Here is a 14,699-nt window from a genome sequence, read left to right on the forward strand (position 1 = left end):
ATACTTCCAAATTTGGTATTAATTTCAATGAAATAAAAAAGCCTCACAGTCAAAGCACTTAGATGGCTTGAAAGAAAAAATTGCAAACATCAACCACGTTTTAAAAATGCCAGTTTCAAGGGGTGACACCCAGGGAAGTCTACCTAGTGATGTGTGCATACACTCATACATGTACACAGACATACACTCATACATGCACACATACATGCACTCATACACACACACATACTCATACATACACACATACATTCACTCATACATGCACACACATACACTCATACATGCACACACGCATAAACTCATATATGCACACATGCCTACATTCATACATGCACACATCACTAGGTGGACTTACCTTGTGCCACCCACGCCCCCTTCCTCCAGCGTGAGTGCAATGTCTTAGGTGCTCTGGTGTACATGCAAGTGTTCTGAACTTTCGTGCATACCTATAACTTCATAAACTACTTTAGTATATTTAACCTAGGCTCAAGTTCATGTGATGACAATTGGACCGCACTGTGAATTGTCTTAGAGCTAGATCTACATCAAGCTTTTAGGTCTCCTTAACTTGGACTCTAGAGAATTCAGGGATCCGTGAACTCAGAAGGGAACAAGCTGCATCGTTGTTATCATTGTTTACACTCGTTTCTCTTTAAAGTCTAGAGTGTTCTTCAGTCCTGGACGTAGGTAAAAAATCATAGCAGTAATAACAGGAGCTAGAATTCTGTCATCAATAGAAACCACAGATATTTTAGTATCACATTATGGTTGTTGAAGTGCCTTGATATACTTTGTACTCTCATTACTACTTTACAACAATACAGGTAGGTAAAAAGACTACTGCTAGCTACTACCATTGTATGCATTAATAAGAAGATGCACACGTACTACTAGATCCTAATTCACAATATTTTTTTGGAACTGCTGACTGAACCTAGGGGTTCAATCTACTTCTAAGCTATACCCCAGCCCATTTTTAGTTTTTATTTTGAAACAGTTTCACTAAGTGTCTCAGGGTCTTGCTAAATTGCTTAGGCTGGCCTCCAACTGGCAATCCTCTTGTCTTAGCTACGCAAGCACTGAGAGTATAGGCTTGTGCCACAATATATGGCTCATTCTTAGTGCCATGATAGCTGTCATATAATATGATTTTTTTTCCCTTTGGCATTCCTATGTTGTCTCGGTCAACATTCTTTGTGTGTGTGTGGGGGGGGGGTCTGGGGATGGAACCAGGGGCACTCGACCTCTGAGCTACAGCCCCTGCCCTATTTTTATTCTTTATTTTTTGAAATAGGGTTGCACTAAGTTACAGAGGGCCTCACTAAGTAGCTGAGGCTGTCTGCGAACTGCGACCCTCCTGTCTCAGCCTCTCAAATGCTGAGATTATAAGCATGCACCACCACGCCCAGCTTTCAGTCAACATTCTTACTGCTATAATCAAAACAACTGAGCACACAACTTGCAGGAAGGAGGGTTCATTTGCCAAGTTTCTTGGAGATTCCAGGTTCAGTCCATGTGAGGCCAGGTCTATAGATCTCAGGAGATGGAGGCAAGAAACAGAGGGAAGGCTAGAGCAAGGTTCTGCTCTCACATTATGAAGGCCAAAGGCAAAGAATGTGGCAGAAAGGGGATTCAAAGACTCAAGCACCATCCTCAGGTACCCACTTCTTCACCTACAACATGCCTGCTTAGATTGCCACTCAGTAAAAGCATCATAAAGGATTTATCCACTGATGAGATTACAACCACAATGGCTCAATTACATCAACTTTGAACTTAACCCATGCACTCTTCAGAGTATAATCTATATCTACCTATAACATACTTATTTATTTTGCGGATCATTAAGTATTATTCAGCCCTGGACAAGCCTTTTGGACCAGGAGAGGTTCATGGACCAGTTATCCATCGTCAACCCACAACTAGCCAACTCTCAGAGGTGCAAGGGAAGAGGCTGTCCATTTCTAAGCACCAGCCGGTCACCCACTGTGCAGACAGGTGATAGAGCCCAGACAGACCAATCAAGCCTGGCCAAAGTCCTCAGAACACTCAGTCCTCTCGCAGACTCAGGAAGAACAGTAGATGTCAATGTTCATAGCCAGTGTGTAAGCAACAAAATGGATTATTGTCATGGAAAGAAAAATAACAGGCATCACCACAAGCTGTCAAAATTCAAACACTGTATGACTGAGTGCATATCATTTTGCAAATTCAAAAGGGAACCTCACTGAAAGAAGCAATGTAATAATTTTAACAAAACAACAACAAAAAGTCTACTTAAACATTCCTTATTTTATTAATAATCAAAAAATCTCAGTAGAGTCCTGAAGCAACTGACGAAATACTTTATTGTTCATCCAGAGACCTGGGATTATCATCAGATGATTCAATTAAGTATAGCCAGAAATGACGTGTTCTAGGCAGCCAATATTACTTTATCTTCCCTACCAGAATTGAGAAATAAGATCACCTGATTTCATCTTCAAAATTTAAGCTTCTGAAAATAACTAATCTCAATTGGATCCATAATTTTAATAAAAAGTGGTCAGCAGATTAAATTTTTTTCCATGAATAAGTCCTTATTCTTCCTAGCAGAACTAAATTGATTTAGAGTTCAAGTTTCTCAAAAATATTTTGGAAATGTCATTATATTCTCTGTGACATTATATGGCATTATTTTATAGTGTTTTAATTTAATTCAATACGCAATAGGAAATGAAACCAAAACCTCTTGGGGGTTTCTGGAAGATGTGGGAAAGTTCATTCGGCTAGAAAAGAGAAATGATTCGTGACTGAGATGCTGTAATACCACAAAATAAGATCCTCATGAGCTTAAGCTAACACCTCAAGATTAGAGGTCACAGAGGGACAGACCGTTATTACTCACAAGGGACATTTCTTCTCTGATACATGACAATGGGCTGCCACTGAATACCGTCTTTTGCTTATATAACTCTCTGAATGCTCAGGATATATAAGGAGATTCAAACCTTTAATTATATAACACTTGCCGGACATGGTAGCGCACACTTATAATCCCAGCATTTGGGAGGCTGAGACAGGAGGATCGCAGTTCGCAGACAGCTATTTAGTGAGGCCCCCTGCAACTCAGAGACCCTGTTTCAAAATAAAGAATAAAAAATAGGGCTGGGGCTGTAGCCCAGAGATAGAATGCCCCTGGGTTCCATCCCCAGTACCACACACAAAAAAATAATATAACACTTAACGAAGACTATGTTTCAGGCATAGTTCTTATATTTCAATGAAGTCTCGTAATAACCTATAAATAATAATTAATATTTCCCATTTATAGAATAAAATTTGAGGCAAAACTAGCCTAAAGTTGCATAGCATAGCTCAGATTTGAAACCATGTAGTCCAGTTCTAAAGCATTCTTTTTTTTTTCCTTCTTTCTTTTTTTAATACTGAGAATTTAACCCAGGGGCATTCTACTTCTGAGTTACACTCCTGAACCTTTTATTTTTTTATTTTGAAACAGGATCTTGCTAAGCTTCTGAGGCTGACCTGGAACGTTTGATCCTCTTGTCTCAGCCTCCCAAGTACTAGAATTGCAGGCATGCACCACAACATAGGGCTTAAAACATCCTCTTAAAAACTCTGCTTAATTTAATTTATTTATTTATTTGGAGGAGGTACTGGGGATTGATTCATGATTCCACCTCTGAGGTAGACTCCTAGTCCTTCTTATTTATTTATTTATTTGTTTGTTTGTTTGTTTGTTTAGAAACAGTATCTCACTAACTTGCTGAGGCTGGCCTCAATCCTGTAATTCTCCTGTATCAGCCTCCTAAGTACTAAAATTACCGGTGTACATGCCTGCCAATCTTCCAGATACACTCAAAATTGAAAAATAATAAAAGATCTCTGAACATAAAATAACAATAACAACAACAAAAAGGGCATAAACATTGCTAATTCAAATAAGCGTTGAGCAGTCTTGAAGGGTCTTGAGAAATTATCTGCTTCAACTGGCTGAATTACACACATGAAATTTCCAAATGCGTCAAGCTACTATCAAGAATCGCAAAATCACTAAGGATCCCCACTGAAGTCATTTATTTGCAGTAAGTCTGTTCTAAGTGAAATTTCTTCTAGGTTAATTTGAGGAGGCACGAAGAATATCTCAACAGCTTCCCTTTAAATAAAATTTTCCAAGTTACTAATTCCACCAATGTTCTTTTCCCTAGAGTTAGTTATAAATCTTTCTATCCTGTTCATGATTTTGATTGTTCTTTTGACCTTCTGCATTTTTTTTCCTGCACCTCTTTCTAGGATTGGCAGATAAAACCCATACCAGCCAGTTAAATTTGATTTTCAAATAATAAAAAATAATGGTATTAAGTATATCCCAAATATCACATGGAGCATATTTATACTAAAAAATTTTACTCATTAATGAGTTGAAAATAAAATATAACTAAATTCCTTGTCTGTTTGTTGTTTGTTTATTTATTTATTTATTTATTTATTTATTTATTTATTTATTTGGTGGTACTGGGGTTCCTGGAAACCCTTCTATCTACAGGCTACACTCCCAGACATATTTTATCCTTTTTTATTTTTGGAAACAGGGTCTCTTAAGCCAGCACGGCTGGCTTCGAACCTGCGCGATCCTCCTGTCTCCGCCTCCCAAGCACGGGGATTACAAGTGTGCACCACCACGCCCAGCTGTATTTTTATTTTTAAATATGTCTAGATAGCCTTTCCCCTCTGAACATATCAAAGTCACATGCAAACCTAATTTGACTATCTCAAAACCAAACATGCATTAGAATCAACCAATGGGCTGTTAAAACACAGGCTCTGAGTCCCAGCCCTAGAGTTTCTGACTCTTTGTGTTCAAGGTGGGCTTGAGAATTTGCCTTTTTAACAGGTTGTCAGCCGATGTCTATGTTGCTTCTTGGGAGAAAGCACTTTAAAAAAAAAGAAAGATTCTCATTCCCTGACTTAGGTAGAGTATGTGGAAGAAATACATCCACATTCAGAAAAGCCCCAGCTAAACTATGTCCAGGAAAAACAAAAAGAAACTTGAGAGTCTCATTTCTGCCCACTGAGCTTCAAGCCCCTTTATGTCAATCTTCAAGAACACAGAAGAATGCCTAAACTTCAGACAGTCCCGTCATGGATCGAATTGGATTACATTTCCCCAGGCAGAATGATCTACCTTAAGGCATGAATTGAGTTATTGCATCGAGGCATGCTGGGCTGGGACCCATGAGCCATCCCTTTGTTTTCATTTGATCCTTAAGGAGAAGACTGGAAGGAGTTTCATCTCAAACCTTCTTTTTAAAATTGATCTTACAATAACTATTGCTGAATTTCTTTTTTTCTAACCTGTGAGCCCTAGAGAATTTCCTAGACCCATGAGTCTGACCAACTACTTTTCTGGGCACAATACTCAGTATAGAAGCCTATGGCAGATTGCTTTTGTGGCTCCAGTTCATACACTCCCTGGACCCTTGTGCTCTGTCCTATAACTTTGAAGTCTCTTCCCATTCTGACTATGGACATGGCATTGGGACATGTTTGGGCCTCTGTGATGAGGAAGGGGCCTTGCATACTTCTCTCCCTCCCTAAGGAACTTTCCTCAGATGCCATTAACAAGCTAATAGGTCTAACAGGAACAACCTGACAGACCCTGAGAATTCCCATGAAATGAATCTGAGTTATCTCAACTGAAGCAATCCAACATAGGCAGCCCCCAACTGACCTGTAGCTGACCTCAAATACATGAGGGAGCCCATACAAGCCCCGTTCAAACCAAAGTGCCCAGCTGACCCTAAAGATGTGACCAAAAATAAATGTTACTGTTATAAACCAAGGTTCTGGAGGGATGATTATATAGCATCATTGTATCCCTGTAACCAGAGATAATGGATTCAGTCCTGACATCCACTCATGCCTCTGCTAACCCCTTAACTCGACTGCCTGTATAGGCTCCCGCCTGCCTTGCTCCTGCTCAGACCTTTTCTAGGGAAGGAGCTGTCCCCATCTTGGCTCCTCCAGACTGTGCCCTGGGCTTAGAGCCTCTCATTCCCATGGCTGCTCCAGGCGGAGACTTGCATATGTGTGTTGATTCATCCCACAACTATCTTGACCTGGATGATCATGTTTGGGGTTGGTTAGCACCCACCTCAGTTCCTTTTCTTTTATGAGTGGCCAGTTTTGCTTCCCATTGTGCTGGTGGCTCTTTGGTTCAGAGAGAGAGAGAAAGGAAAGAAGAAAGGAAGAAAAGGATGGAGGGAGGGGGGAGGGAAGAAGGAAATAAAGAGAAAAATTGATCAGGATGCACAGAGAAGAGGTGAAAGGAGTGATGGTATTGACTACAGCCATACAATCATTGCTACTGTCAAATAAATCAGAAATGCCTTCAATGCTTCATAGTTAAACAATAAACCTAAACACACCAGATATTTTTTCCTACTTAATTTTTTTTATTGTTTTGCTTACATTTCTATGAAAACTAAGCCTAAACATTCCTTCTATGGTAATATATTTCATTACATAAACTAAAGGAAAGAAAGGGACAAAATGGAAGAAGAAATGTAACTGATTTAATGGAAAACCTTTCAGTGAATCCCCAAAATGGATTCTCCGCTACCAGGAGGAAATGCAGTAACCAAATCCACTGTGTATCAGAACCGATCACAAAAAATAACAAAGTGACCATAAGGGCCACGGTTGTTGAATCAACTCATATTTTTGTCTTTCCTTTCTCCTTCTCTCTTTTTTTTCCATAGGCCCCAGGAAACCAATGAAATGACAATGAGGAGAAAAAAGAAGAGAACTGACGAGTAACTTAAGAGAAAGGAACTGCAGACAAGATAGAAGATAGAGACACATGCAGGGATGAGTGTATTATACAGAGATCAAAGCTGAGAAAAAGCAGCTTCCCAGACCCTGACGGGCCAGGTCACAGTGGATGGGCACAGCTTGGAGCTCTGCCCCCAGGGACAGAGGGAGAATCAAACTTAGACACAGCATAAAAGCAAAATCAAATGCTAAAATGTTGAAGTGATAACATTATCTACAACACACTGGGGTTGCAGAGAGAATGGAAGAGCCAACTGGGCAGAAAGGAACAGAGGCAGACAGTATGTTAGTGCGATTCTAACACATAGTTAACACTCATTATTGTCGGCTCTCAGAACAAACTACCCCAAAACACCTTGGACGTCACTCTCCGGCCCTCTTGCACTATTCCCTCCAGGTGCAGTCCTAAAAAACATTCTCTGACCCGAGTCAACCTAAATGTTCAGGAGACCCTACTCCATGAGGGGTCCTGAAATATACCCAGAGACCAAGAGAATACTCAACAAGCAGGCGGTGCTGAGCTTCCCGTTTATTACCATTAGTTCTGACCCTTTTAGCCTCCAAACATGTATATGTGATTTTTCTGCACACACACACACAAGTTTTCTCTCTTGGTATGTAAGTTTGCAGTCTCTCACACCATGAAAGACTGGAGTTAAGTCAATTTGTTAGGCTAGTCTGCAAAGAAGCATCATCGAAGAACCTTATATGTTTTTCTCCACACTCTATGAACCCATTAAAATTTAGTTTGTAATGAACACCTAACAACATGGGGGAAGCTATCATGATATAAAATATAAAGAAAAACAAAGGAAAGGCTAGAATACCTGGCCAGGAAGAGGATCAATATTAAAAGAAGTGGGAAGAAAGAAAGAAAATTGAAAGGAAGGACACTGGATCAAAAGCCACCATCTGACAAGGTAGAGTGTCAGGCTGGACTTTCTAATGCTGACAGATTAGAAGCAGAAAGTACAGGATGCTACTGGATCCAAAACACAGCACTGACAGAAGAACGGTAGTATATATACTGTAGTATAAAAGTCAAGGTATGCCAGGTATGGTGGTGCGCACCTGTAACCCCAGAACTTGGGAGGCTCAGACAGGAGGATTGCAGGTTCACTGACAGCCTCTGCAAGTAGTGAGACTCAATTAACCAAGCAAGATCCTTTTTTAAAAAATACAAAAATTAAAACAAAGTTTGGTGGTGCATGCCTGCAATTCCAGAACTTGAGAGGAGGCTGAAATAAACGGATGACAAGCTTACAGCCACCCTCAGTAACTTAGTGACATCTTATTTCAAGCTAAAAAATAAATAAAATAGGGCTGAGAGTATAGCTCAGAGGTAGAACACATCTGGGTTCAATCCCCAGTAAAACACACACACGCGCGCACACACACACACACACACACACACACACACACACAATAAAAAATAAGATGTCGTTTATATGAGTTAAATATTTATTCACTAAATAAGTTAATATAGACAGTTTCTAAAACTGATCAATGACGTACTAGAAGACTTAGATAAATCTGGGTTATAGCAATGATCACAGGATTTAAAAACAGAAATAGTTAAATTATTACTTCCAAGGATTTGAGCAGGAGGGTAGAAGTTGATCCATTTCACTTATGTCTTCCTTCACTATTTTTTAACATGTGCATATATTACTTCTATTAAAAAATGAAAATGTTTCACTTTCCCTACTGAATAATTATTCACCCTAGATGACCACATTGGCAATCCAGAGGCCCAGAAGGACATTTTCTAAGATAATTCAGAAAAGTCCTTCAAAGATAATTTGATCACCTTTGAGTACCATCATTTATAGGATGGAAAACCTACACTTAAAAGCCTCCTTAATGAGGAACTGCTAGCAATTTCCACTTGCCTTTTATGCCCTGGAGAATCCCAGAGACAGGTATTGTGGTCTCAAAACCAGTCAAGGCACCAGTCACTCAGAAATGTGGCAATGCTCGGTGACACTGTCATCTGTATGAAGGACTCAAATGATAATATCAGCTTTGGAAATCAAAGAACATGCTGTTCCCCAGTGCTCTGCCCAGCAGGAAAGACAAAGATACAGACACACACAAAAATGAGGCATCCCTTTAGGGCATAGTTTCCCAAACTCACTGGCTAGAAAACAAATTACTTAGACCTCCTTGTTTTTATTCAGTGCCCCTCAATTACAGCGCGGCTACTACTCCTGGCCTCCTGGATGGTTCTAGCCTTCCCTGCATCTTCAGCTTTGGATGAATTAGGATGTCAATGCCACAGCACATAGAAGTCTAGCAGTCTGCACCACCAATGAGGCAGGAATCTGATCGGTGGCCAAACGACCACTTGTGATTTCAGAAACCATCTCCGTGGGCCATGAGCTGCGTGCTCACATGGAAACGAGGGCAGCACTTCTTACAGACAAATGAAAAGATAGTGTATTCTGGTTCTATGTACACAAGTGCAAAGTCCTTCCTCCGATATCCCCACCTCTGCATGTCTCTACATCACCACTGTGGGAAGCCATTAAGGTTTTCCCCTAAAAGAATATTTCTGATTCAGCTAACTGTTCTTCGCCCAGAGGTTTGGGGTCATGGAAAGTTCAAAGTAAAAGGTCTGGGAGAAAGAAGATCAGGTGGTGATGGCAGGAGGGTACTGATTAACCTACCTATAATGTATGTGCTTTAGATTGGTCTTTATTGTATTCTGGTGGTGACAGCATGAGGATATTGATTGACCTGTAACTGTATAAATACCTCTAGAGAAATAAACCCATAGTCCAATAGAGAATATTGGCCCAGGAACAGTCGTCGGCCAGTAGGAAATATTGACCCAGGAGCAGGGGTTGGCCAGTGGAGATGGTAGACTGGTGCACTACCCCCCCCACATAAGAATTTAAAAATTCTTGGAATCAAATTCTTAAGAGTTGGATTCTTCATCCTCACACCTCTCTTCGGAACCCGTACTTTTTGCCGGCTAGCTCTGGCACACCACTCCACTCCAGCTGCTCCAGCTTTCACCTGGACTTCTCCACAAAGACTCCATACTGGTGCCCATCACTTTCTCCTTCCCAAATCCCACCGCCTATCCTAAGCCTCCCAACCAACCCAATGGCCAAAATCGCTCCCGGAGCCTGGTTCTCCTCAGGCTACTCCATTCCTCTCCTGATGAAAAGCTTCTTCTGGCTCATCACTGCCCATGATAGTATATCCCTAAAAGTGTGCTAATCAAGACTCATCCCCCCACTAGTTCTTATTAAAAATACTAGGAAAGAAAGGATTTCATAAAAACAATCTCAGAAAAGCCCGCATAAGGTAACTCCCTCTGGGGGCACTCACAATCTATAGTAGAGTATTTTGACTGCTGTGAGTCTCATGATAATGAAACATGTCTAACTGTGTTCAGTACAGCATGTCACTTTTGTGCAAAATATCTATTAACACGACTTATAATTTCTCTTTTGTGGCGCAAATTTTGGCAACACTACTGGTTTGCATTCTCAGGAGCTGTGGTCTAGTGTCCTGCTTCTTAAACTTGAGTGTACATTAAGAACTACCTAGAAATGACAAATAATGTTCTGGCCATCTCCGAAGGTATCACTAGCAATCTCACTAACATGTTTGGGGAGGGAGGAGGAGCAGAAGCTGGGATGGGGAAGGGAATGCTATTTGCATGTCTGTTCTTATACCTTTCAACCTCACTTAGATAAGTACATGCAAAAAGAAGTATCTGGAGAGCGTGTGAAAACAGACTGCTGAGCCTCATCCCAGATATTCAGAGGCATAAGATCAGGTAGGGCATCTCTAACAAGCTCCCAGGTGATGCTGCTGGTCCCCGGACAATATCTGGAGGAGCAAACTCCTACCAGATAAGTCTAAACTTTTCAGTATTGCATTCTGGCCTTCTTACTTTAATAAGAGCTTCGTCATCCATTTTTTTTTTATCCCATAACTTCTATTTGGCAATCTTATGGTGCAAATACGTAACTTCTTTCTTTTTCTACATTTTTATGGCCCTTTCCTGTCTCCATTAGCTCCTCTGCCCAAACCCATCTGTCTTCAGGATTCAGCATGAACAGATACTTGGACATGTTGTTGTCTTTACATTCTTAGAGACTTTAGAAACTTCTATATAGAGTTTTAATTGTTTATTTGCATTGTTTAACTTCTACTGTAGTCTAGAAACTTTAGGATGGCATATTCTGATTGATGTTTGTGGATGACAATGCCTAGCGGAACACTTCATAAAAGGAAAGGGTTTCCTAAGCATCGGGAGAGTATATTGATGCTCAGCTAGCAAAGACAGCTGCTGTAAGTCAGGGACATCCTCCTTGACAGGCATTGCAAGACAGCCTGCCAACCCTGCTTAAGTGAACTCTGCTAAGGAGGTTAGTGAAAGTCTACTAAGTACCTTTGAGCGCTTAGAAACTAGACTGGTTCCTAATGGCTTCACAGATTAATTATTATACAAAGTGAGCAATTGTATATGTCAGCCCAGGTTAGATATATGAACAAGTGGTCCTTAAACAGAGAGAGCTAATAAAAGCAAGAGTCGATGAGAGTATTTTTGACACATACTTGATAATATTAACATGTATGTGTACATACACACATCAGGCTATCTACACACACACACACACACACACACACACACACACACACACACACATCATGATCAGGGAAGTAGTTACATAGAAATATATACAGTTAAAAGATCTTACATTAGAGCCAGGCATGGTAGCGCAAGCTTGTAATCCCAGCATGGGGGAGGCTGAGACAGGAGGATCTGGTTCATGGACAGTGTCAGCTACTTAGTGAGGCCCTCTGCAACTCAGTGAGACCCTGCTTCAAAAAAAAAAAAAGAATAAAAAATAGGGGTGGGGTGTAACTCAGATGTAGAATGCACTTGGGTTCCCCAGTACCATGGAAAAAATATCTTAAATTAGTGTTTGTGCTTCTCTCTCGTGTGTATATTATACTGCAATATATAAAACACTCATGAGAATCAGGAAGAAATAAATTATATAATACATAAAAGTCCATGTTTTAAAATTATTTAATCTTTTCCCACTTGTTCTCTCCTAAGACTCATTGGAGAGTGGCACAATTATTCCATGCTCTGCATTTTAGAGACATAGCAAATACATCATTAAGGTATTATTTAGGAAGTTACTAGAATATAAACTATCACATAGGTGCCATAATGACCTATATGGGCTGATACATAACCACAGCAATCTATATGCTATTGAGTAAATAAAGTATCTCTCAGTGCCACGCCCAGTGGTGCATGCCTGTGATCCCAGGACTTGGGAGGCTGAGACAGGAAGATAGTGGATTCAAGGCAAGCCTAGGCAACTTAACAAACCTTGTTTCAAAAAAAAAAAAAAATCAAAAGGGCTTTGGGTGTAGCTCAGAGATAGAATGCCCTTGGGTTCAGTCTCCAGTAACAAAAAGAAGAAAGAAGAAAGAAGAAACATCTTTCAGTTGTCCTTTGCCATGATAGAAATCATCTTATTCTTTTGTTTCCTTCAAGCCAACTTTTATCCAAAACCATATAACCTACGCTGCCTTTGGAGGAAATAGCTCTCAGCCGTTGATCTCATCTGACATTGTTAGTTTCCATAGAAACTCTCCTAGAATGCTCCTGCTTGCCTGGAGTAAGTGCCTCTCCCATCAATTCAAATGAGTCCAGGAAAGCCCTGCCTGTGCGTCTGACATCTCCCAGCCCTGCTCCGCTGCAGAGGACAGAAGAGCACTTAAGTCGGCATCTGTTACTTTATCAGAAGGCCATCTCCATTACGGACACACAAATGAAAGATTAAACACTGCCTTGTGCAATTAGCTCCGGTCTAAGGAGGCTGTTCCCCGCAGGACTCTTGCTATAAATGTTCCTGTGATTCACATTTGAAAAGAGGAAACCAAAAACAACCAAATGAAAACAAGACAGCAGAGGAAAATCCTGGAGAGGAGAAAAGGACCCTGTGTCCTGTCAATTTATATCATTATATAACTTCCAGCAGCCTTTGAGGGTAATGTAGTTGTTTATGCTGGAAGGTTATTCTTCCTTGCTCTGGGAGAGGTGAACTGCAACAAAAATTTCAGGCCTTGCAAGCACAAACGTCCAGGTCATTTAAATGAGGTTCTCTGTTCATCAGCTCTGGCACACCTGCTCACCGTATCTCCTATGTAAACATCAAAATGTTGGGACAAAATTAATCTATGGTATAAAAAGTCAAGAGAGGTTACCCTCACAGAAGGAAGAGTGACCAGAAGAAGCTCCTGGGCTACTGAGATTGTCCTCTCTCTTTATCAAGTTACCTGGGTGCATTTGCTTCCTGAAAAATCCAAAGTTTTTTTTTTATATAATTTGTGCACTTTCTAAATGCAGGTTAATTACACACCAATAAAGAGATTTTATACACAAACAACAGATAAGCCAAGACACCTAAGCAACGGAGATATTTGGCCTGAATAGACAAAGGCAATAATAGCTTGATAGATTCCCTGCTGAACTCGATTGTAAAGGTAAGAGAATAACAAGATCCAGGCTGCGTGTGAAAAGTGCCAAGCACAACGACTGCGAGTCTAATTTGCACTCATTCCCCTTCAGTAAAGGTTTGAGCATAAAGTGTGTCTCGCCTGCACCTTTCTTAGTCATTTCATCATATAAACCAGCTGGTGTCTGCTTTATCTGCCCCAAAACCCACCTTCCCATCTGGGGTTCTGCCAACCAAGGCTGACTGGTCCCTGGTCCCATGGTAGGCCTTGGGATCAATGCTGGCCCATTCACTCTCTTCCCAGAGATTTCTGAAAGCAAGTGGTTAAAGGACCAGTCTTTTGAAATGCCTAAGGCTACAATATGAATGGTTTGCTGGCTGTTAGAAATCAGTTTTTCTGCGACAGGGAGAAGTATGATCTACAGAAATGGAGTCAGTTTATATTACCCTCAGTCAAAGGGATCTTAAATACTACTACTCTATGTTTTTCTGCTCTATTATTTGTCAATACATTGTATGTGTGGCACTGGGGATTGAACCCAGGGGCACTGTTACAAATCCAGTGTTATTTATTGTTTGTTTGTTTGTTTGTTTTGTTTGTGGTACTGGAGATTGAACCCAGGGACATTTTATCTCCAAGCTACATCCTCAACCTTTTTTTCTGTTTTTGTTTTGAAACAGAATCTTTTAGATTGCTGAGCGTCTGGCTGAATTGTTAAGACTGGTCTTGGACCGTGCCTTCCACCTGTCTCAGCCTCCCAAGGACAGGGATTACAATTATATGCCATCATTCTCTGTTGAGCCAATGTATTGTAACATGTATGGTCTAACAAAATTAAGGTGAGGAGTGGGGAGTGGTGGTACATGTCTGTAATCCCAATACTTTTCCCCTTTTTCCAGTACCAATCCCTTTTGAAATCACATACAAGCATCCCTCCTCTTCCCAGACTTCATTATCTTGTATACTACAGATCAATTATCTCTTATCTGAAATGCTTGGGGCCAAAAGTGTTTCAGAATACAGATTTTGTTTGGACTTTAGACTATCTCTATTTCATATAATGCAAATATGTAATATTTGCATATTTAAATACATAATGAAATATCTTGGGGATGGTACTCAAGTCTAAACATAAAAATCACTTATTTCATATGCAATGTACATACATACCCTTGGAGTGAGTTTATACAATCTTCTCATTTGAACATGAAATTCATATATATTCCATATATACCACACACACAGCCTGGGGACAGTTTGATACAATATTTCTGGTGTGCTTGCACTTTGACCATGACACGTCGCAGGAGGTCAGGTTTGAAATTTTCCAGTTGTGGTGGCTCCTAAATAAGTTTGAAATTTTG

This window comes from Muscardinus avellanarius (assembly GCF_963383645.1).
Source record: "Muscardinus avellanarius genome assembly, chromosome: 19".
Lineage (NCBI taxonomy): Eukaryota > Metazoa > Chordata > Mammalia > Rodentia > Gliridae > Muscardinus > Muscardinus avellanarius.